General features: G+C 42.8%; 1 long non-coding RNA gene across 2 annotated transcripts in view; it reads right to left on the reverse strand.

Moving 5' to 3' along the window:
• Positions 1-5,825: 5,825 nt before the first annotated feature.
• The window catches only part of LOC142384462 (uncharacterized), a 37,562-nt gene continuing 21,703 nt past the window's right edge, over positions 5,826-21,684 (reverse strand). The window contains exons 3-4 of one of the 2 annotated variants that reach the window (XR_012770059.1): positions 15,779-15,901; positions 5,826-6,326 (exon numbers count right to left, since the gene is read on the reverse strand). This is a non-coding gene — a long non-coding RNA (uncharacterized LOC142384462). The remainder of the gene's footprint in view (positions 6,327-15,778; positions 15,902-21,684) is intronic. The other variant, XR_012770060.1, reaches the window with a different exon arrangement.

Below are 21,684 nucleotides of genomic sequence, written 5' to 3' on the forward strand. Positions count from 1 at the left end.
CTGGACTGGACCAGCTGACCTGAGTCCTTGGATCTCAGAGCTCTGCTGGCTTTATATCGAATCCAATTTTATTTATAAAGCACTTTACAAAAAACAAAAAACAAATTTAAAGAATAAAATACAAGAATAAATTAAAAGACATACAACAGCTATATAATTTAAAACAATAATAATACTAAAATAAAAAAAATTAAATAAAAAATTAAAATATTATAACAATAATTATACATTCAACATCTCACATCGTGTCAAAAGCCAAAGAGAAGAGATGTGTTTAAAGAGAGCGAGCAGGGGGCTGTAGCAGCTCTGAGAGGTAGGATGGTGCGACACCATTGAGGGATTTAAAAGTAAATAAAAGAATTTTAAAACTGATCCTAAAATGTATGGGCAGCCAGTGAAGTGAGGCTACAATGGGGGAAATATGCTCGTATTTACGTGTGTCAGTTAAAAGATGTGCGGCATATTATATTCTCTGAACAGATCACAGATGTAAACCATCAGCAGGCTTTTAAAATCTATTCTGTGACTGACTGGAAGCCAGAGTAAAGATTTTAAAGCTGCTGTGATGTGTTCAGATCTCTTAGTCCGGGTTAAAACTCCAGCAGCAGCGTTCTGGATGAGCTGCAGATGTTTAATGCTCTTTGTGGGAAGTCCAGTTAAAAGAGCGTTACAGTGATGGAGTCTGCTGGAGATGAATGCATGCATGAGTTTCTCCTGGTCTGTTTGGGAGAGGAAACCTTTAATTCTGTTGATGTTTCTGAGATGGTAAAAAGCTGCCTTGGTGACAGCTTTAAAGTGGCTGCTGAGTCTCAAGATATGTACCAACGCTGACCCTCTTCTCTTTGCTCCCAAACAGAATGATCTCAGTTTTGTCTTCATTTAATGATATAAAATTCTCTCTCATCCAGGTGTTTACTTCCTCCAGACACATAAAGTTGTGTATCGTCTGCATAACTGTGATAATTGATGTTAGAGTTTTGCAATATCTGACCCAGAGGGAGCATATACAAGTTAAACAGAAGAAGTCCAAGAATTGACCCCTGGGGGACTCCACAAGTCATGGCCACTCGCTAGATGCTTCGTTCCACAGATGTTGTATCATATAAAGCGTGTTATATTCCTACAGAGAATGTAAAGCTTGTTTAAATCTGCTTATCCTGAGTACGGAGGCTGAATTCTAACGTCTGAATGCTTTTTCTTCCCTGAAGATTTAAACGTATCTTCATCATAAATATAAATCTGTGCGTGACTCTGGGTTACGGTGGAAGTTTGATCATTTCACTTTAATGAATTTAGCAGGAAATCAGATTCCAGCACAAAAACAGTTAAATTGTTAAATTAAAGTCTGTTTTTTCTCCTTTTTCTTTCCCCTGTCTCGTCCTCGCTACGTTATTTATGTACGTTTTTAAGCCAAACAAAAGCTCACCAGGCAACGATGGACGACGCTCCTGTCCCAGCATGCAATGCTTTACTTCTCCACGGACAGATTGTGCTCCGGGTTTGTAATTCACAAGAGTGAAAGCAGGTGTCACGGGTTGCTCAGACTCTCCCTCGTGTCCTCATTTAATTACACGAATCATAATTAGTACAAATACTGGAAAAATATGGCGTTGAATCGGTTCCTTTTCCCTCATCGGGATGATCCAGAGTTTCCTTTGCTGAAGAAGAGCAACAACTTGATCAGCTCTTATCATGGCTGCCACGCAAATACTTTCACTCGGTTATGATCCTTCCCGAGCAGCTACTGGAGCACCGGTTTAAACTGCTTTATCATCTACAAGTTCAGCTTCATATTTCGCTGACTTCAAGCTGAATCTCCAACGTTAACACATCTGTCCTTCACAAACATCTCCAATGTGTTATTTTTAAGGCCGTTTACTGGATGCTAGGTCATCGTTGGGGAAACTGTGGGCGTAAAGGGTTCACACTTCACCTTTTAGACCCCACTGACCTGCAGTTAAGGTAAAGGCAAAGAGCAGACAAGGAAGAGGGAGAGAAAATGCATTAAAGAAAGAAAAAAGGGAAACCGTAATAGGTGTGTTTTAGGTAGTCGTGTCACGATTCGTGATTAAAAATCACGAGACGGCTGGTCTGCAGCTCGGTCTCAGGGGGAAATGTTAAAGAGTCACGAAGCAGAAGCCTTTGTGCCACCCTGCAGTGCTTTAAAAGAAATACGACATCTGGTTTGTGTGTTTGTCTGAGCGAGCAGACTCAGCAGCCACTGATACATCGTGTGTTATTACAGCGTCTGAAACCGATTCAGCATCTGAAAGCACGAGGAAGCAGTAAAGTTAAAACATCCCAGAACCACCGAATGTGGACTGTGTGGCCTCTTAAATATCATTCTGTGACTCTGGAGGAAGTTTTCATGACTGTTTCACATTCTGCTGAGACTGAGCTGCTCCAAGTGGGGGTGACGACAAGGGCTGGGCAACGATTAAAATGTTTAATCTAATTAATCACATGATTTTCCTGATTAATCGCGATTAATCGCATTTGTAGCAGAATCCAAAAATGAATCCAAAAGTAGTGTATAGCTTTTAGCATTTAGCTTTATTTTAAATGTGCTGCCATATGAATGAAAGTGCCATAACATTTGTTGTGCAAACACACTTTTAACATCAGCATCTTTCTGTAGTTTTTATGTAGAAGCCTCGCTCCACTGTCTGTTTCCTTGAATGACTTGCTGCTATCAGTTGTGTGTTTTGCCTTTAAGTGATATTTTAGACTGGAACTACTACGCTGAGAAGACAATTCAACTTGGCAGTGTTTACAGATGACTTTGGTTCTGTCGACTCCGCCGTCTGGAAGAACTTTAAAATGAAAATGGCCGAGTAAAAGTTCCGTACCCTTCTCCATGTTTGGTGGATCCGCCGATTACTTTCTTTTCCTGTTCCACAGCAGACAGCAACAGACTTTTACAAAATAAAAGCCTGTGAGCAGCAGACTTTTACAATAATAAAATAAATAATAAAACAGGGGTGGTCTGTGGCATAGTGGGTTGAGCAGGGGCCCATGTACAGAGGCTATAGTCCTCGCTGCAGCTTATTTCTAATTTTATTCTTTTATGTTATTGTTGAGTGATGTACTTTGAGAGTGAAGTTTAACGGGAGTCAAATTCCTTGTTTGTTTACTCAAACCTGGCCAATAAAGCCGACTCTGATTCTGCAGCTGGCCCCGGTTCGAGCCCCGCATCGGACGGCCCTGTGCTGCGTGTCGTTCCCCCTCTCTCTGCCCCCTGCTTCCTGTCTCTCTGAACTTTCCATTAAAGGGATACAAGGTAGTTTAGCGGCAGTATAGCGATCTCTATTGGTCAAACTGAAATTCTACACTGTCGTAAAAATGCCCACCTGTACACACCCACTAGCTAACCATCGTGGCGAATGCTGCCGTTGTGTTATTTAGTCAGTGCAGTTAGGTCATCTGATTCACAAGTGTAGACTGCCCACGTAAGATACTATAATCAGAGATTTTCTGAAGCGAAAACTCAAGATAATATGCTATAATACTGTTGCTGGAGGAAGTGGCCGGGGACAGCTCGTCTGGGTTTCTCTGCTCAGGCTGCTGTCCCCGCGACCCGACCCCGGACAAGCGGCAGATAATGGATGTATGGATGGACTGTTGCTGATCTTGAATGGGATTCTTCCCTCATCATGGTGTATTCGTGGAGTGATTCCTTTGTATTAGCAGACACTTACAAAAGTTACATCTGAGACAGATGCGCGCAGGCACTACCAACACACACGCCGCAATAAACGCAGACTAGCTCTACACTATTCCGATTACAATCACAAATGAATCAATTTTCATTTGTAGATAACAATTCTTGTTCGGATCAACACGCTATTCTTATTCTAATCAGATCAGTCCGTGTATTTCTGAAGCTAGGCTACGTCTCGAACTCAGGAGGGAATTAGAGCACCGTCATCACCTGACTCTTTGCGATCTAAAACGCAGATCACTATGGTAGATGAACAAGATCACGCTTGGAGAAATTTCACAAAGATGGGAAGTACCAACATCGAACGTTTCATATTCAGTCTGTGAAAGGCAGAATATGAAACGCTTGGTGTTGGCTCTTCAACGCAAGCGAACACATAGCCTACAGCTAGCATACAGTACCTAGCTAAGTGCCGTAAACACAAACGACTCTTCTCGCGCATCACGACACTTCAGAAGCGGGTCGCTCCTGCCGAAGTTACATATGGGATTTTCAGCATACAGACCCCTGTTGGGAGCGAGACAGGCTTCATTCGCTTACCATTGACTTGTTTAACCTTTGGTAAACTCCTGAAGGCTATAATTTTAGGTGAAAATGCTACCTAGTGCCCCTTTAAAGGCACAAAAGCCCCAAAAAATTTGTTTTTTTAATTTTTCGATTTTTTTTTTGAAAAAAATATAAAATAAAACATGCTTTAAGGCGCGATAAAATATTTATCGGCGTTAAATAATCGATGCGTTAAGGCAATAATAACGAGTTAACTCGCCCAGCCCTAATTTTGTGACAATAAACCTAGAAATGCCTTGTTGTTTGTCACCCTTAACTAAAAGTAGTGAAAGAACGGTGGAGAACAGAATTCTTCCTTCTAACCAGCTTCCAAATTAACAGTCTAACGAGTGCAGTGGCGAGAGCTGGAAGTCGCACGTAAATGTCACCGCGTAGCTACACCTGTAACTGCAACATATTCAAGCTGTGACAAATGCTAAAAACTCGGAGGCCCAGCTGTTACAGGTTCTGCTGCGGGATCGGGTTGGAATGAAAGAATAGAGAGAGAGCGGTGGGGAGGAAGGAAGAGGGTGGGGTGGAATTAAGTGAAAGCAAAGGAGGAGAGAAAAAGGCAAAGGAAGATGGGGAAATATAAATAAAAAGATGAGCAGCAAAGGATATGGGATAAAAGAAGGAAAACAAGTGATAGAAGAAGAAAGGAAATAAAAGAGAAAGGAAGGAAGTCATGAATGAAATCTTTCCACAACATGGAGCTATAGATGGAACCAAAAATAAAATATGAGGAAAAATAAAAGAAATGGATGAAAGAGAGGATAGAAAACAGGAAATCAAAAGAAAGGGAAAAATGCTAAAAAAGGAAAACTGAAATTTAAAGAAAGTGTGAGATGCAGAAAGTTCCACTCAGAAGAAAAGCTGCTCTTTATAGCTCATAAACAGCCTGAGGGGGGATGTTAAAGGTCTGAAGTGGATGCTGCGGGGTTAAAAACAAGCTGCGAACGCTCTGCGACTCCCAGTCGAGTGACACGGAGGCACACACTGGTCATCCCGAGGTCAAAGGTCAGAGCAGTGTCCCCCCCCCCCCCCCCTCCCCGTGATTACCCTGGAGGTGAGCGCGGCGTCCCCGGCCACATCGTATATACATCACGCCCCCGACGCCCTCGCAACGCCGCGAGACCTCTGGCCTTCAGAACTGGGGTCGGAACATGAAGCGGGGTTGCTATGGCGCGCGTCAGTCGCCATGGCAACCTGCTTTAGCGTTCCCAAAGGGGAGGGGAGGGGGCGGATGGGGGTTGTAAATATCACAACACCCACTCTTATTGCCCAGACGCTGTAATGCATATTCATAGCCACATGCAAGTCATTAGGGATGTGTTTTATTAGTCTGCCCATCCATCCATCCCTCCATCCCTCCATCCCTCCCTTCTGACTAAAGAGTAATTACTCTGAGGCCAGTGGAAGGATGCAGCCCCCGCCTGCTCTCAGCTAGATTGTAATGGCTTCATAAGCACTGCTGATTGAATTGATTGCCACAGTTGGAGTCTGGCTGAGGTGTACGACGGGGTGGAATATGCACATTAATCAGCTCACACCAACGGGCTGCAGGCTCTCGCTTTATTTCAGGTACAGGTGAAAAACGTACACAGCACACATCGTAAACAAGTGGCATCCACAGTTTGTCTCGTATTTTTAGCAGTTTTTTAAACAACAAAAAAACAGAGAAGGAAACAGCTCTTACCTTCGGAAGGAATTAGGTTCGGACGAATTAAATCAAGAAAGCCGAGCAAACTTGGAAATTAAAAGTAAATTGCGGCAGCGAATATGTTTTGAAGATAACATAATTGGAACTGAGCTACACAGTGCAGAAACGTTAATTAAACCCTCAAGCAATGGAGTACTTTTTTTTTTTTTACATTTCTGCTAGAAAATTTATCTACAATTTCATTCAGCAGCAGCTGTAGAGAAAACACATCTGGGCTCTGATAACTACTGTTGTTCCATGGCAGGTTTCTTCGCTTTCTCTCGCTGGACTTTAAGGAAAGTTTCCCTCACGCTAAACAGGGAGAAAGTATAATCCCACTGCTCCGCATTGTCCACATTTCTGTAAACACCACAAAAAGAAAGTAGGAACAATTATGTGACACTGTGATGCCCAGTCGTCCCAGAGTGGATCTGAAACACTGACATTTTCTTTCACCCAACCGGAACCAGAACTTAGAGCATTTATAAACATCTTCATTTTAAAACTTTAAAACATCAAACCAATAATGTGATGTTCGGCTCCAGCAACAGAGGCAGTTTGTTACTCTTAAAGTGACTTTGAGGGTGGAAAAAGATCATTTTTGGAAGCTGCAAATGCACAAGCAGTAAATATTTCTATAGATAGATAGATAGATATAGATAGATAAGTACTTTATTCATCCCAATTTGGGAAATTGTTGTGTTGCAGCAGCATACAGTAAAAGATATGTAAACAATTAAAGTGAAAACAAGCAAATAGAATAAAATAAAATAAAAATAGTGAATAAACATTAGGTATATACAAATCTACAGTATGAGATTCTACAGTTACTGCACTCTGGCCTCTGACAGAGTCTGACTTGTGGTTTTCCTTCTGTGTAGCTTATTGTTAGCTTTGACGCTAGCTGTAACGCTATATAAACTCATTTGGATAAAAGCTAAAAGCGTAAACATAAAGATTCTGCATAACCTTCTGGATTATTAGAGTTGTAGGAGATGCAACCTTGACGCTAACGCTAACCTAGCATCCCTCTCTCATCATGCAGTTTGCATGCACAGCCATTTCATTGGACTGAGCCGTGCTGATTCTTTCACAGCATTTTGGTACCGAGCTTCCTCTGATGGATCTGTTACATCACAGAGCAAAACATCTGAGTGATAATGTAGCTGAGCGTGTCAGCAGCATGTTGAGCTGTGAGTTGGACGGCTGCAGCTCTGTGCTGTTTCCGGGTTCTTCTTCTGTGGTGTCTGGGTCAGGGCCCAGTATGCTAGCCTCCTTATCTGAGTGTGTTAGTCTGATTTCAGTCGGACTGACATGATTAAATGTATTTAAGGCCAGTTTTAGGCAGACTAACACGATGGTAATCATGTGTTTTATCATAAAAATGTTTGTTTTCGCCGCATGTTACTGACTTGTTGTCACCACATCTCTGCTCGGCCTTTCTGCTGTCACACGTTGAGACTCTTTGCGTGAAAATAAAGCTGCTAAAGATGTTTTAAAGGCTTGTTTAGCACAGATGATTATATTCAAGACTTTTTTGTTGGCTGAATTCTGATCCAGATGTTTGCGCTAAAAAGTGTGAGAGCTGTGGCTTTTCTACACCCTTCATCCAGCCCAACCACCTCCTGCAGATTCCTGTGATGACTGTGTAATGGGACAGAAAAACATTCGTCTTTAAACTCTTCTGTCCATTAACATTTCAGCGGTGAACACATAACTGCTTTGGTCCAATTAGATGCAAAGCCATATTCTTCTTCCTTGGTATTTCTTGCAGAGTAGAAGGTTGTTTTCGGTGCCCTACTGATCAGAGGAGGCATTATTAAGATGTTATCAGCGGTAAACGTGAGTTAAATGTAAAAACAGTGATTTGAGGGAGCTGTAAAAATCCAGGGGGCTGATTATAATCGTACAGCGAGAGTTATAGATGCTGTAACAGACGTATACAAAGTGGGAAAAACAGACGTTCAGGTGTGAAACACTGAGGAAGACTGTGACTTGTTGTCCAAAACATGAATTTACAACAACAAAATCACTAGTCTTCCACAACGTGACCCACTGCTGCAAGGTTTTATCTGCGGATTATCATGAAGCCTAAACTCCCAACACGTAAAAAAAAAAGGATCAAACATGCGAGGAGGGGAAGTTATTCATGCCTACAACCAGCATGACAAACCTAAACGTGTTTGCACTTTATTTCACCGCATTCATTACATGAATCACAGTTTCTTTATTCAGGCGTCACACGTGGTGTAAACATCAGGGACATGAAGGCACTCAGGATCTGCATGTGTTGATGCAAACAGCAGCACGAGGGAGCAACATACCGTACCGCCGGAGAGATGAAGCAACCCTGATGACTTCATTTAGAAGCCTGCGAGCTGATAAGATAATAATGCAGCGATTACCACGGCGCATATGCAGCCGCACACATGAAGACGAGCCCACCCGCGGACACTTCAGTGCGGACGCCGCTCCGCTGCTGTGCACGCAGGACTCAGGCAGATGTGGCGGAGCGGCTGCTTTAATAACAGCAGAGGGAAAGGACACCGGTTTAATCTCCTCGTATTGGTTCCATAAAGCTCTGCCAATAAAGCTGGATCTGTGCAGGATAAAGAGGAAGGGGGGGGGGGGGGGGGGGGGAGAAAGGTAAGGTCAAGTAAGCAGGGAAGGAGGGAGAGAGAGCCGAGAGGAAAGGAAAGAACATGAGAAAAGAAAAACGAACAGAAGGAAGCAAAGAAACAGGAAAGATGAGACGAAAGGATGGGAAGGTAGAGGGAAAGGAAAGGAGGGAAGGAAGGAAGGAAGGAAAGGAAAGGAAAGGAGGGAAGGAAGGAAGGAAGGAAAGGAAAGGAAAGGAGGGAAGGAAGGAAGGAAGGGAAGGAAAGGAAAGGAAAGGAAAGGAAAGGAGGGAAGGTAGAGGGAAAGGAAAGGAGGGAAGAGGGAAGGGAAAGGAAAGGAAAGGAAAGGAAAGGAAAGGAGGGAAGGAAAGGAAAGGAAAGGAAAGGAAAGGAAAGGAGGGAAGGAAAGGAAAGGAAAGGAAAGGAAAGGAAAGGAAAGAAGGGAAGAGGGAAAGGAAAGGAAAGGAAAGGAAAGGAGGGAAGGAAAGGAAAGGAAAGGAAAGGAAAGGAGGGAAGGTAGAGGGGGAGGAAAGGAGGGAAGGAAGGAAGGAAAGGAAAGGAAAGGAAAGGAAGGGAAAGGAAAGGAAGGAAGGAAGGAAAGGAAAGAAGGGAAGGGAAAGGAAAGGAAAGGAGGGAAGGAAGAAAGGGAAAGGAAAGGAAAGGAAAGGAAAGGAAAGGAAAGAAGGGAAGAAGGAAGGGAAACAGCATAAAATCACTGGAAAAGAAAGAAGAAACGAAAAAGGGGAAAGTAAAGAAGATGAAACGGTGAGGAAAAGGGGGAGGTGAGGATAAAGAAAAGAAAGTAAAATAAATTAATTAAGAGAAAACAGATAAAAGAATGCAGAAAGAGAAAAATAAACAAAAGGTCATTAAAGGGTAAATGGAAAGCAAACATGAGAGATGATAAAGGAAAAGAAAAAAGGAAGCAAAGAAAGGAGATGAAGGGACAGAAAACAGGTGATAACAGCCAAGGGAAACAAGAAGGTTGAGTAAAGATAAGAGTTTGCTGGGGCCACACAAAGCTCCCCGGTCTGCGGTAAAAGAGTGATGATGGCGCTCTGTGCTCCGTCCTGCTCACACCTCAGCCTCTCCCACCTCTCATGGCGGGGGTCTCACCCCCAGACTCTGCGCGGCGCTCACACTGATGGGCCGCCATTAGTCTCAGGTCGCTCCGAGCTCTTTCACAGCTCATGAATTTCTGCTCTTTAATTTTCAGGACGACTTCCTGTTTAATGACGGCCATCTTGCTCAGGCCAGCGGTTCCGTCCCGCTTTGTTTCATCATCATGTCACGCACGCACGCGCGCACGCACGCACGCACGCACGCACGCACGCACGCACGCGCTGATCTTAACAAAGGTCTGTGACACGCTGACATTTGGAAGTGGATGAAATGAGCGGCAGGGTCCATGTTTTACTGCTCAGGGATAAGAGCTCTTAAGACCTGAAAGGAACACACAAACGCGCCTCTTTAGGGAGCCCAACACTGGCTTCAGTCCCTCTCTATTCATATCGCTGCTCTCAGGGAGCCTTTCAGCTCTCCATCGGGGATGAGGCACTGCAGGATCCAATCAAACCTCAGTCTGAAGCCCATTAAGGAGCAGGCCCTGGGGCTGTGGAGCTCTTATATTTAAAAATCCTTATATTACTACAGCAGGAGGAAGACTTCATATCTTTTTCTCCAGGACTTAAGGAAGAAATTCTTATTTTACTCCTGACATGCATGATTGATGTCTGAAAAAAAAGTCCCAGAAGAGGATAAATGGATTTTTCTCTGGTCTGCATAATAAAAAAATGTTTTTTTGTTTTTTTTCACGGGCTTTAAGGCTGAAAAAATAAAGCAACTTAACTTCCACCGGTAAATGATTTTCACATCTCGATTGCTTTATCTTTTATTTACGCTCAACAAATTCCAGAAAAAGAAGCTCAAAGCCACGACGATGGACTTTTTATTTGTGTTCATCAGCAGCAAAAAAAAAAACGAACAGAAGGAAGCGAAGAAACAGGAAAGAGGGAAAGATGAGATGAAAGTACGGGAAAGGAGGGAAGGAAAGGAAAGAAGGGAAGGAAAGGAGAGGAAAGGAGAGGAAAGGAAAGGAAAGAAGGGAAGGAAAGGACAGGAAAGGAAAGAGCAAAGAAGGAAAGGAAATGAAAGAGCAAAGAAGGGAAATAATGAAAGGTAAGGAAAAGTAAAGGGTTATAGTTAAAGGAAATGAAAGGAAAGGAGGGAAGGGAAGAAACAGGGAAGAGGGAAAGACGAGATGAAAGGACAGGGAGGTAGAGAGAAAGGAAAGGAGACAAGGAAAGGAAATGAGGGAAGGAAAGGAAAGGAAAGAGCAAAGAAGGAAAGGAAAGGAGGGAAGACAGAAGGGAAAGGAAAGGATTGCCAATAAAAGCCAATTACCAATTTTAAATGCCAATTTAAAAAAAAAAAGGATTGAAAGCGTCTGATTCTGAAATATTTTACTGACATCAGATACTGTGATGATGTCATCAGGTTACTGTCACAATCATGTGGTGACGATCGGCTCAGATTTGTACTCCTTAAACTGCTTAAAAAAGAGGAATAAAGGAACAAAAAAAGGCCCAAAGAAGGAAGTTAAAACAAGAAGAAGCAATAAAAATGAGTCCCATCCAATCTAAACCAAAGACTGCTTAACCAAGAGGCGGTTCACTGTCTGACAGGAATGTTAAAGGGATCGGGTCATTTCTCAGCATTTCTAATGATGTCAACATGACCGGCGCTAACACTGTGAGCATCGCCAGCCTTTAAGCTAGCTGCCGCATGTCTTGTGTTCACATCAGGTGTGATTTTAGTTAAATGGGACCAGATGTAAAGTCGCCTCGAACACTTTAGCTGCAGAAACACACAACCAACGACCAGGAAAAGCTTCACTTCCGTCTCAAACTCTGAACAAGGAACTGGAATTTCACGGTTGTGCTATTTCACTCATGGGCAAACGAGACTGCGGTAACGAGGAGAATCTGCTGATAAAAAAAGGTTCTTACACCCTGGTGTGCATCCAGTTATCTTTACATACAAGAAACTAGTGTTGCATCGATACCGATACCAGTATCGGGCGGGGCCCTGATCGGCACTAAAATGGCGGTATCGGTATCGGCGAGTACCAACAAATAGGGCGCCGATACCATTTCCGATACTTGAATGACACTTGAACCTCTCACGACACTCGCTACACTGTGTTGTAATCACTGTGCAGCTATCGCTATTGGCCTGCTCCAGACCAATGAGAGCGGGCCAATAGCCGCTCTTAACCAATGCCGGGGCAGCTTTTTCTATGTGTGAGGAGCAAGACGTCTGGCGACACGGCACTCTGTCAGCTGGGGAGGGTGCCGTTCGCAGTCATCTAGAGCTGCCGGCGACGAAGACAGCTAGCCAGGGGGAGTTTGCAGCGCGAGTGTGAGGAGGGGAGGCTGGGTGCTTCCTGTAGTCAAAACAGGGTCCACGATAGAGAGTGCTGGACCGCCATCACTCCCTGTGCGGTCCTGACAGCGCACTACCAGCCGACAGCCAGTTACCGTCTTCGCCGTCCAGCAAAGCCCCGGGGAGTTGGACGGTGGCACAAGCTCAGACCCCGGGGGAGGGTCTCGCCAAGTGGGCGAGTTAAGTATTCCTCTCCTTTTAACTTCGTGTTTTAGTGTTTATGTATAGGTCGGCCTATTGTTATGTGGTATTGATTGGTGGGGTTGCGTGGGGAGCAGTGACGGGTCTGTGGTTAAACGGGCGCCATATGCTGCAGGTTAGCCGCGTGTTTTGTGGTGTGTTGACTCTGTGTGCTGTGTTTAAAGCGTGCCTTAAAGCTAGTGAAGCTAGCCTGACTTGTAGTGGGTTTTCATTCCGTGTGCTGTGTTAAGGGTTAGTCTGTCGTGTGTGTCGCAACCAAGGAAGCCTGCGTTCCCAATCCTTCTCTCTCTCCATTAGATCGGAGCCCCCCACCCCGTGTGTTTTATGAACTTGTAAACTAATAAAGATTTAACATTTTACATCCAAGTAGTATGCAGCTCTTCATATATATATATATATATATACCGATACCACTCTGTTTGAAAAAAAATAAATAAATTGTTTATATATATATATATATATATATATATATATATATATATATATACATTTTTTTTTTTTTTTCAAACAGAGTGGTATCGGTATGGTATCGGTATCGGCCGATACTGCACAGCCAGGTATCGGTATCGGTATCGGGGCCAAAAAATGGTATCGGTGCAACACTACAAGAAACCCGTGGAAACCAGCTGAGTGGAAAAATGACAAAAACTTTAAGTGTTCAGGAAAAGGACTCATCATGCATCATGAGGTTACTACTCATACTCAAACTACCCAAGATGCAACGTAACGTGACGTCGCCGATCGTCATTTCCTGTCAAAACGGCAGTTTCAAGCTAGCTACAACGAGGGTAGGTTCACTTCCTGTTTTCAAAACAAAAGCACCAATTGTATGGTAATGGCTTTCCCTATGATAAAAGGCAACGGGTATTTTATTTTGTGAAAATAACCAGAAGTGCGTTGCTCACTGCGGCTAGCTTTAGTAGCGCCGAATTCGTGGGAACAAAATTGTAAACAGCCGGTATTTTGTCAGGTTTTCAACACGTTGGGGATCTAAACGACTACTTTCTCTCCTGATAATGTTTCAAATGTTGCTAAAGTTTACAGAGTTTAGAGCTTAAGGGAAATCAGCTTCAGGCCGACTGATTTCAGCTCGGGCAGGAGCGAAATGCATTGTGGGTAAACGCTCTGCATACTGTCTGATTAATGAGTATGTAGTATTTAGTATGCAGTATGTAGTATGTAGTATGCAGTATGTAGTATGTAGTATGCAGTATGTAGTATGTAGTATGCAGTATGTAGTATGCGGTATGTATTATTTATTATGTATTATGTATTGTGTATTATGTAGTATGGAAGTATGTATTATGTATTATGTATTATGTAGTATGTATTGTGTATTGTGTATTGTGTATTATGCAGTATGGAAGTATGTAGTATGGAGTATGTAGTATGTAGTATGCAGTATGCAGTATGCAGTATGTAGTATGCAGTATGTGGTATGTAGTATGTAGTGTGTAGTATGTAGTATGGAAGTATGTAGTATGGAAGTATGTAGTATGGAGTATGTAGTATGTAGTATGTAGTATGCAGTATGCAGTATGCAGTATGTAGTATGCGGTTTCGAACACAGCTCATTTCTGACTCTCCCACTCAGCAGGTGTGTAGCAGCATCCTCCACATGTGGACAGGTAACATGTGACTGTTTGTCCGCCACAGAGTCCAGAAAACTTTACTCAGACATCATCAGTAGATGAAAAACAAAAGCAAGTCTGTGTCGTACACGTCGTATAAACGTATCTCAGTTATTCCAAGAGCTGAAACCACGATCCTTTCCAGCCTTTATCCAAGTGGTTTTGGTGTCTGAGCCTCAACCCCAATAAAAAGCATCTCACAGGGGACTCAAAGGCAGGCTTTCAGGGTAAATGACCCGGAACGTAACGCCTTCGTTCCTCCCTATGAAGCGCTCGGGGAACACGGAAGGCGGGTATGAAGCTGCTTATTTGCAGTATTTTTAATTCATGAGTTGCGTGCTGCTGCCATTCAGCCAACACAACGTCCAAGTTGTGCATCGTTGAACTGTTAAAGATTAGATTAAAAAAGGTAATCTGTATCCACAGTTGTATTATGTGATTGCTGCTGCTTGTGCTTTTTTGTTTGTTTGTTTGTTTGTTTGTTTGTTTGTTCTCTGCTTGTCAGGTGCTCCTGGTGGCTCTAAGGCTGGATTCCCCACAAAAGCCGTAGATTGTCTTCAGTTTTGTTTTTACAGGTGTAGCAGCTGGTTGTCTGATTTTTCATTGTTTTTGTCTCTTCATATTTCTGTTTTTTTTTCCCTTTTTCGCTCTCTCTCTGTCCCCCGGCACTATCACATGTTAAGTATTGTAACAAAAATAAATAAATAAATAAGGAGTTGATGGGCATCAACGGGAGCTTTACATTCATAAAGCATTCATAATTTGTGGATTTAAATCTTGACTCGTCTTCTCTGGAACTTGTACAGACTATGGAAGTTTTTCTGTGCCAACAGAGTTTGAATACGAATTACTAATATTGAATTTTTACAGCATCAAAATCAGAAAAAGCAACAGTGTAAAAAACAAAAATCAATTTCTAAAAACAAAAATCAGTGTAAAAATGCATCCAACGGCAGCCAATCAGGTTCCGCTCCATTGGACAGATCAGCCATGTCCACCAACGCGGGTGATGGTGCTTCGGTGAGTGAGTTTACTTTATTTGCCATTTGTGTTAGTAAAATTGAGTAATAGATATTATTTAATATCTATTGAGCTGATCTGTCCAATGGAGCGGAACCTGATTGGCTGCCGTTGGATGAATTGAGACGGGGATCGATTGCTTCTCCCTGTTTACACGGATGTTGATTAAAGGGTATGTCTGGTTCTTTTTCCACTGAATTTTTTTCCATAAATTTTTTTTAAGTTGAATTGTTTTCCACTGATTTTTGTTTTTAGAAATTGATTTTTTTTATTTCCACTGTTGGTTTTTCCAAATTCAAAGTCTGATTTTTGATGCTGTAAAAATTCAACATTAGAAATTCGTATTCAAACTCTGATGGCACAGAGAAACTTCCGTAGCAGACGCCACTCTGGACGTTTTCTGCAGCTTCTCCCTCTACAACCTGGCTGCTGCTGTCAGAGCCGACGGGGCTCAGAATGACAGCTGAAACGCAGAGTTTAGGTTACAGGAGCCATTGATTCTCGGCCGGGCGACGGCCGCCTGGGTCGGCACGCACAATGCGGGGCCACAATGGGGCTGCATTGTGCGGGTCACGGGGCTGAGCAGGAGAGTGACAGCGCACGGCGAGCCATGAGTTCATTAGCCCAGCGCTGCTCTCCTTACCCCGGCTGCCTCCCTCTTGCCCTTCTCAGTACTCATTAGCATCCGGCGGGAGCCTCTGGGTTACAGGTATTAGCCCAGGAACATTGGCCATCGCCACACAGGGACATGCTGCCTGGTTAAACCCGTAAAGACGCACGCACACACTCAGAATGACACATTAGGAATTAGCTCCACGTCGAGCCTTCTTCTAATTTTCACATTAAAAAAAAAAGCATATTAAGAAATAATGGGCTCCCCATAGTTCACATAACTCACCGGCTGGAGTTATCTCCATCTTTCTGGAGGACGAGGGTCGCCGCATGCAGAAGAAAAGCTCGCAGGGTGAGAGTTTGGCACCATTATTCCCCCAGCTCTGGTCCAACAATTACGGGCAGCCTGCTGAATAGTTGGATGTCATTAGAGCAGGAGAAATTACGCTCTCCACTTTGGGATGAAGGCCTTTTCACTCAGAGCCGGAGAGAGGAATAGAAGACAGTAGGGTTCACAATGAAGCTGTGAGTGTTCAAGGACAGCAGGCTTTCATTTCTCCTCTGGTAATGTTCTGTATTAGACTAATGTTCAATTAGGTTGTCAAGGCCTGTTAGTGAAATTTAATTCTTATACAGTGGAGCGGAGGGTGGGGGGGTGGTGGTGGAAAAAAAAAGCCTTTTATCATTTCACATCATATCCCACATGAATAATTTCTTTCTACATGTATGGTAAGCTAATCTAATCATTAACTATTTGCTCATGATGATGAATTCAAATAGGTTGAGATTTAATGTTAATGACATGCAAAGAGAGAGCTTCTCCAGCGCCAAAGAGTTTATTTTAATTCGTACGGCCACTTCATATGGACGAGGCTGGTAATGAGGCCACGGTGCAGCGGCTGTGCATCGCTTCATGGAATGAAGTCGAAAGCGTTGCAGATGCAGATTAAACTCTGGAAAAAATCAAAGTCTTACCAAGTATATTTGTCTCATTTCTAGTCAAAATATCTCATTACACTTAATATAAGACACAACTGCCTAACAAGTTCTATTTCAGCCAGATATAGGGACTTGTTTGAAGACAATACATCTGGAATATCTTGTTAAATGAAAAAGTTGAGTCACATATCATATGAAACAAGCTTTTTTTGACATTTGAAGAGGTTTTTAAGCTAATTTCAAGATCACTTTTATCTCAAAAGTCCCAAATATCACATCTTATTTCAAGAAATCTTGACAAGCCGATTTTCACTAGTTCCATTGGCAGATTTTTTTGCTTATTTCAAGCAAAAACGTCTTTTATTTGCTGTTTTTCTTACTTATTTTTGGAGGGGCATTTTTCCCACAGAGAAGAATGGGCTCGGGCCCAGCTGGGATCTACCGCAGGGATCTTCTGCCACATCACTTTATGCTCCACAGGTGCTGCTGATGCCGTGCATGCATCCTGTGTCGGATGTTTCCAGGTAGATTTATCGCTCAGCTGCCCAAACAAACACCATCAATTCTCTCTTTTGGTTTGAGTTCACGCTCAGCCGCTCGGAGCTCACTTTGGATTTCTTTCTGTTTCCTAAATCTGCTTCTTACGGCACGAATCACTGTTTGTTTTTGGACTATTTAAGCGCCGAAAAAGCATCAGTGAACAGCAGTTTAAAGCTGGACGTTTCGTCTGAGAAGCGGAGCTTCGTTATATCCAGACCACGAGGCCGGGCTCGTAAACCCAGATGCCACCAGGGCAGATGTGGCAGAAACGAGCTCCGGATGACCGGCTGTGAGAACACACGAGGCTTCAACGTGGAAGCAAACCTGCGCTGGTCGAATAAAACAATGGGAAACGGTTTGGTCTGTATCTGCAGACTTTGCTGCACGGATCAGAGCCTTTTTCCGGGTTTTGAAGTATTTCTAATTCTTCAGTTTCTTTTTCAGATTCTGCCTTGTGATTTAATTGCAGAAATCATGATGATCCACAGTATGAATTTCTTCCTGAACTCACATTTTCTCTTCTTCTTCTTCCTGAACTCACATTTTCTCTTCTTCTTCTTCCTGAACTCACATTTTCTCTTTTTCTTCTTCCTGAACTCACATTTTCTCTTTTCTTCTTCCTGAACTCACATTTTCTCTTCTTCTTCTTCCTGAACTCACATTTTCTCTTCTTCTTCTTCCTGAACTCACATTTTTTCTTTTTCTTCTTCCTGAACTCACATTTTCTCCTTTTCTTCTTCCTGAACTCACATTTTCTCTTCTTCTTCTTCCTGAACTCACATTTTCTCTTCTTCTTCTTCCTGAACTCACATTTTCTCTTCTTCTTCTTCCTGAACTCACATTTTCTCTTCTTCTTCTTCCTGAACTCACATTTTCTCTTCTTCTTCTTCCTGAACTCACATTTTCTCTTCTTCTTCTTCCTGAACTCACATTTTTTCATTCTTTTCAAGCCCTATTTTTTTGTTTTCCTCTTTTTTCCCCCTACCTGCTATTCGCCTATTTCCTCTTTTCTCTTCTTTCATTTAATTTCACATTTCATTAAGTTTCCTTTCCTTTCATCTCACGTTCATCTCTCCATCCTGTTCTTTGTTCTTTTCCTGCTTCCCTTTCCTCTCTCCTTGTTTCCTCCTCCCCAGCCTTCCTACCACCTCATCCACAGTTCCTGTCCTCCCTCCTCCTGCTCCTATCGATTCTGTGTTACTGAGTCTTGAGTCTGGGGGGGGTGCAGAGATAATGGCCACTGAGCGGAAGTGTGCAGAGCCGGATGTGGCTACTTCCTGCACAGCGTGATAGTTATTTCATCACCTGGGTCATTCGTCCACACCACCAACACCTCGGCTTTGTCCCTCTTTCTTTTCATCTACCCTGCTTTTTGCCTTTGTCTCATTTTCTCTCATTTTTTCTGGAGCCTCAGGATGTCTCTAAATACCACGCAGGGCTGCAGACGGAGAGATGACAGGCCATGGAGGGTCGCAGTGGGCTGATCATTAGCCGTGCCCTGTGGTTGACTTCAATTAGCCTGCAGAGACACCGCGCCGCAGAGCATGCAGTCAGGTGGGCTTCACAGCTCTCGGGTTTACAGTCGGATCTGAATTCAGACGCTCCAGAGAGACACATGCAGAGTAAATTACACAAAAAGATTTAGATTGGAAGACTAATTCTGCTGCCCTCAGTTGGAGGAGCTCCACAGGCTCTGCGGTCGGATATTAAATCATGCATTCTTTAAAACCGCGATAGCAATCGTGCTGAAACCCCCAACCTAAAAAGAGCAACGGACGTTTTACGAAGAGGCCCGTCAGGGGCGTCTGTCGTTTGGATGTCGTAAAGTTGCAAATGTATGGAAGGCTTTCTGTGCCATCAGAGTTTGAATATGAATTACTAATATTGAATTTTTACAGCATCAAAATCAGACTTTGAACTTGAAAAACCAACAGTGTAAAAAAAATTCAATGTCTAAAAAAAAAATTCAGTGTAAAAAGAACCAGACTCAACATCCGGGTAAACAGGGAGAAGCAATCGATCCCCGTTTCAATTCATCCAACGGCAGCCAATCATTGGACAGATCAGCCATGTCCACCACCGCGGGTGATGCTGCTTCGGTGAGGGAGCTTACTTTATTTGCCATTTGTGTTTGGGTAATAGATATTAGTCAATATCTGGAGAGGAGATTGGGGCAAGTGTTGAAGAAAGGATGCAAACGACGCAGGCTTGAGCTGCAGCTCAGGAAATCCAACAGTGACAGAAATCTGCAAGTCTGATATGGAAGTTTTTCTGTGCCTTCAGAGTTTGAATACGAATTTCTAAATATTGAATTTTTACAGCATCAAAATCAGACTTTGAATTTGAAAAACCGAATAGAGTAATATCTATTACTCAATTTTACTAACACAAATGGCAAATAAAGTAAATTCACTGCGTTGGTGGACATGGCTGATTCAATTCAATTCATTTTTATTTATATAGTGCCAAATACAACAAATGTCATCTCAAGGCACTTAGATCATAAAGTCCAATTCAAGCCAATTGGAATTCAATTCATTGTAATCATAATTATTCATAAAATAATCCAATTCGTTCAGATAGAGCCAATGATTGGCTGCCGTTGGATGAATTGAAACGGGGATCGATTGCTTCTCCCTGTTTACCCGGATGTTGAGTCTGGTTCTTTTTACACTGAATTTTTTAAGTTGAATTTTTGTTTTTAGAAATTGATTTTTGTTTTTTACACTGTTGTTTTTTCTGATTTTGATGCTGTAAAAATTCAACATTAGTAATTCGTATTCAAACTCTAATGGCACAGAGAAACTTCCATACAAAATAACCCCGGCCCGACCCGGCAGACCGTCTCCGCAAACAGTGTTTTGACTGCTGTTATTGTACGAACCGAGGCGGGGAAAAATGTCAGTGAGCGCGGTGACAGTTGATGAGGAGGAGGGGGAGGGAAAAATCTGTGCACGATGGAGTAATGCGGACGAGAAAAATGGAAACAGAAAAATAAAAAATAAAAAAAACAGGGAGAGCCAATCTGCTGCACGGCTGAACAGACAACTGTGGGATTATCAACGAGGCAGGCAGCAGACGATGGCTGCTGATAATGTGTGTGTGTGTGTGTGTGTGTGTGTGGAGGAGGGTGGGGGGCAATTATATATAACTCCCCCCCCCTTCTCTCTCTACCCCCTATGGCGGCCCTGATGGGACACAGCCTTTCATTTGCTCATTGCGGTAATTGGTGTATGTGAGGGGGAGGTACATGTGTTCAGCTCCCCCTCTGCGTCTGTCAGAGAATTAGAAAATGGAATTCTCTGAAGAGCGCCGCACGTCCCGTCCAAGATGACACATTTTCATTACTCGCTCTGTGACAGAACAGATTTCTCTGTCCTCTGGCCGCCGGCGTACATTATCATTTGTAATTTAAAAAGAAAAATGATAATTCTGATTGGCGATTAATTTAGCTAAAGTACGTTCAAATTAAATTAACGCCAAATTAATTATGTCTCTGTTTTTTGTTTTCTTGGAGCAGATTATTCTCATCTCGCCAAAAGGTGAAAACGATGTTTAAATTGCTTTATGTTTAATGTAGCACGAACAGAGGAGTAAATACAACCTTTCACCGCTAAGTCCAGGCTGAAGACACGCCTATTTTCAGCTGCGTTTGAATAAAGCTCCAAATCTGAAGCTTGAGTTTCAAAACTTAATCACATTTTAACTCCTGATTTTATCTATTGTTCTTATTTCTTTCTTTTTTGTTTAAAATTTAAATTGTGCTTTTTATTTCTACTGTTTTAATGTATCTGTAAAACACTTTGAATCACCTTGTAGTTGAATTGTGCTGTACAGATAAACCTGCCTTGCCTTGGCGCTAAACAGCAACTCCAGAGTTGTTTTTCTTTACTAAACTGAGCTGAAACGCATCAGTGTGAAAAGCGTGCTATCACTCAGTTTATTTCTTTTAATCATTATGAATTTATAAGGATGTATTTTTATATCAAATCTATGCTGAGAGCAAAACAGAGTAGTTTCACGATAAGGTTTGTTTGCCCCGTTTGGGGGGACTGAGGAAAGGACAAAGGAAAGGACTGTGGAAAGGACTGAGGAAAGGACAAAGGAAAGGACAAAGGAAAGGACTGAGGAAAGGACAGAGGAAAGGACTGAGGAAAGGACTGAGGAAAGGACTGTGGAAAGGACTGAGGAAAGGACAGAGGAAAGGACAAAGGAAAGGACAGAGGAAAGGACTGAGGAAAGGACTGTGGAAAGGACAGAGGAAAGGACAGAGGAAAGGACAAAGGAAAGGACAGAGGAAAGGACGAAGGAAAGGACTGAGGAAAGGACTTAGGAAAGGACAAAGGAAAGGACTGAGGAAAGGACTGAGGAAAGGACTGAGGAAAGGACAGAGGAAAGGACAAAGGAAAGGACAAAGGAAAGGACTGAGGAAAGGACTGAGGAAAGGACTGAGGAAAGGACAGGGGAAAGGACAAAGGAAAGGACTGAGGAAAGGACAAAGGAAAGGACTGAGGAAAGGACTGAGGAAAGGACTGAGGAAAGGACAGAGGAAAGGACTGAGGAAAGGACTGAGGAAAGGACTGAGGAAAGGACTGAGGAAAGGACAGAGGAAAGGACAAAGGAAAGGACTGAGGAAAGGACAAAGGAAAGGACTGAGGAAAGGACTGAGGAAAGGACTGAGGAAAGGACAGGGGAAAGGACAAAGGAAAGGAC

This window comes from Odontesthes bonariensis, chromosome 7, assembly GCF_027942865.1.
Source record: "Odontesthes bonariensis isolate fOdoBon6 chromosome 7, fOdoBon6.hap1, whole genome shotgun sequence".
NCBI classification, from domain to species: Eukaryota; Metazoa; Chordata; class Actinopteri; order Atheriniformes; family Atherinopsidae; genus Odontesthes; species Odontesthes bonariensis.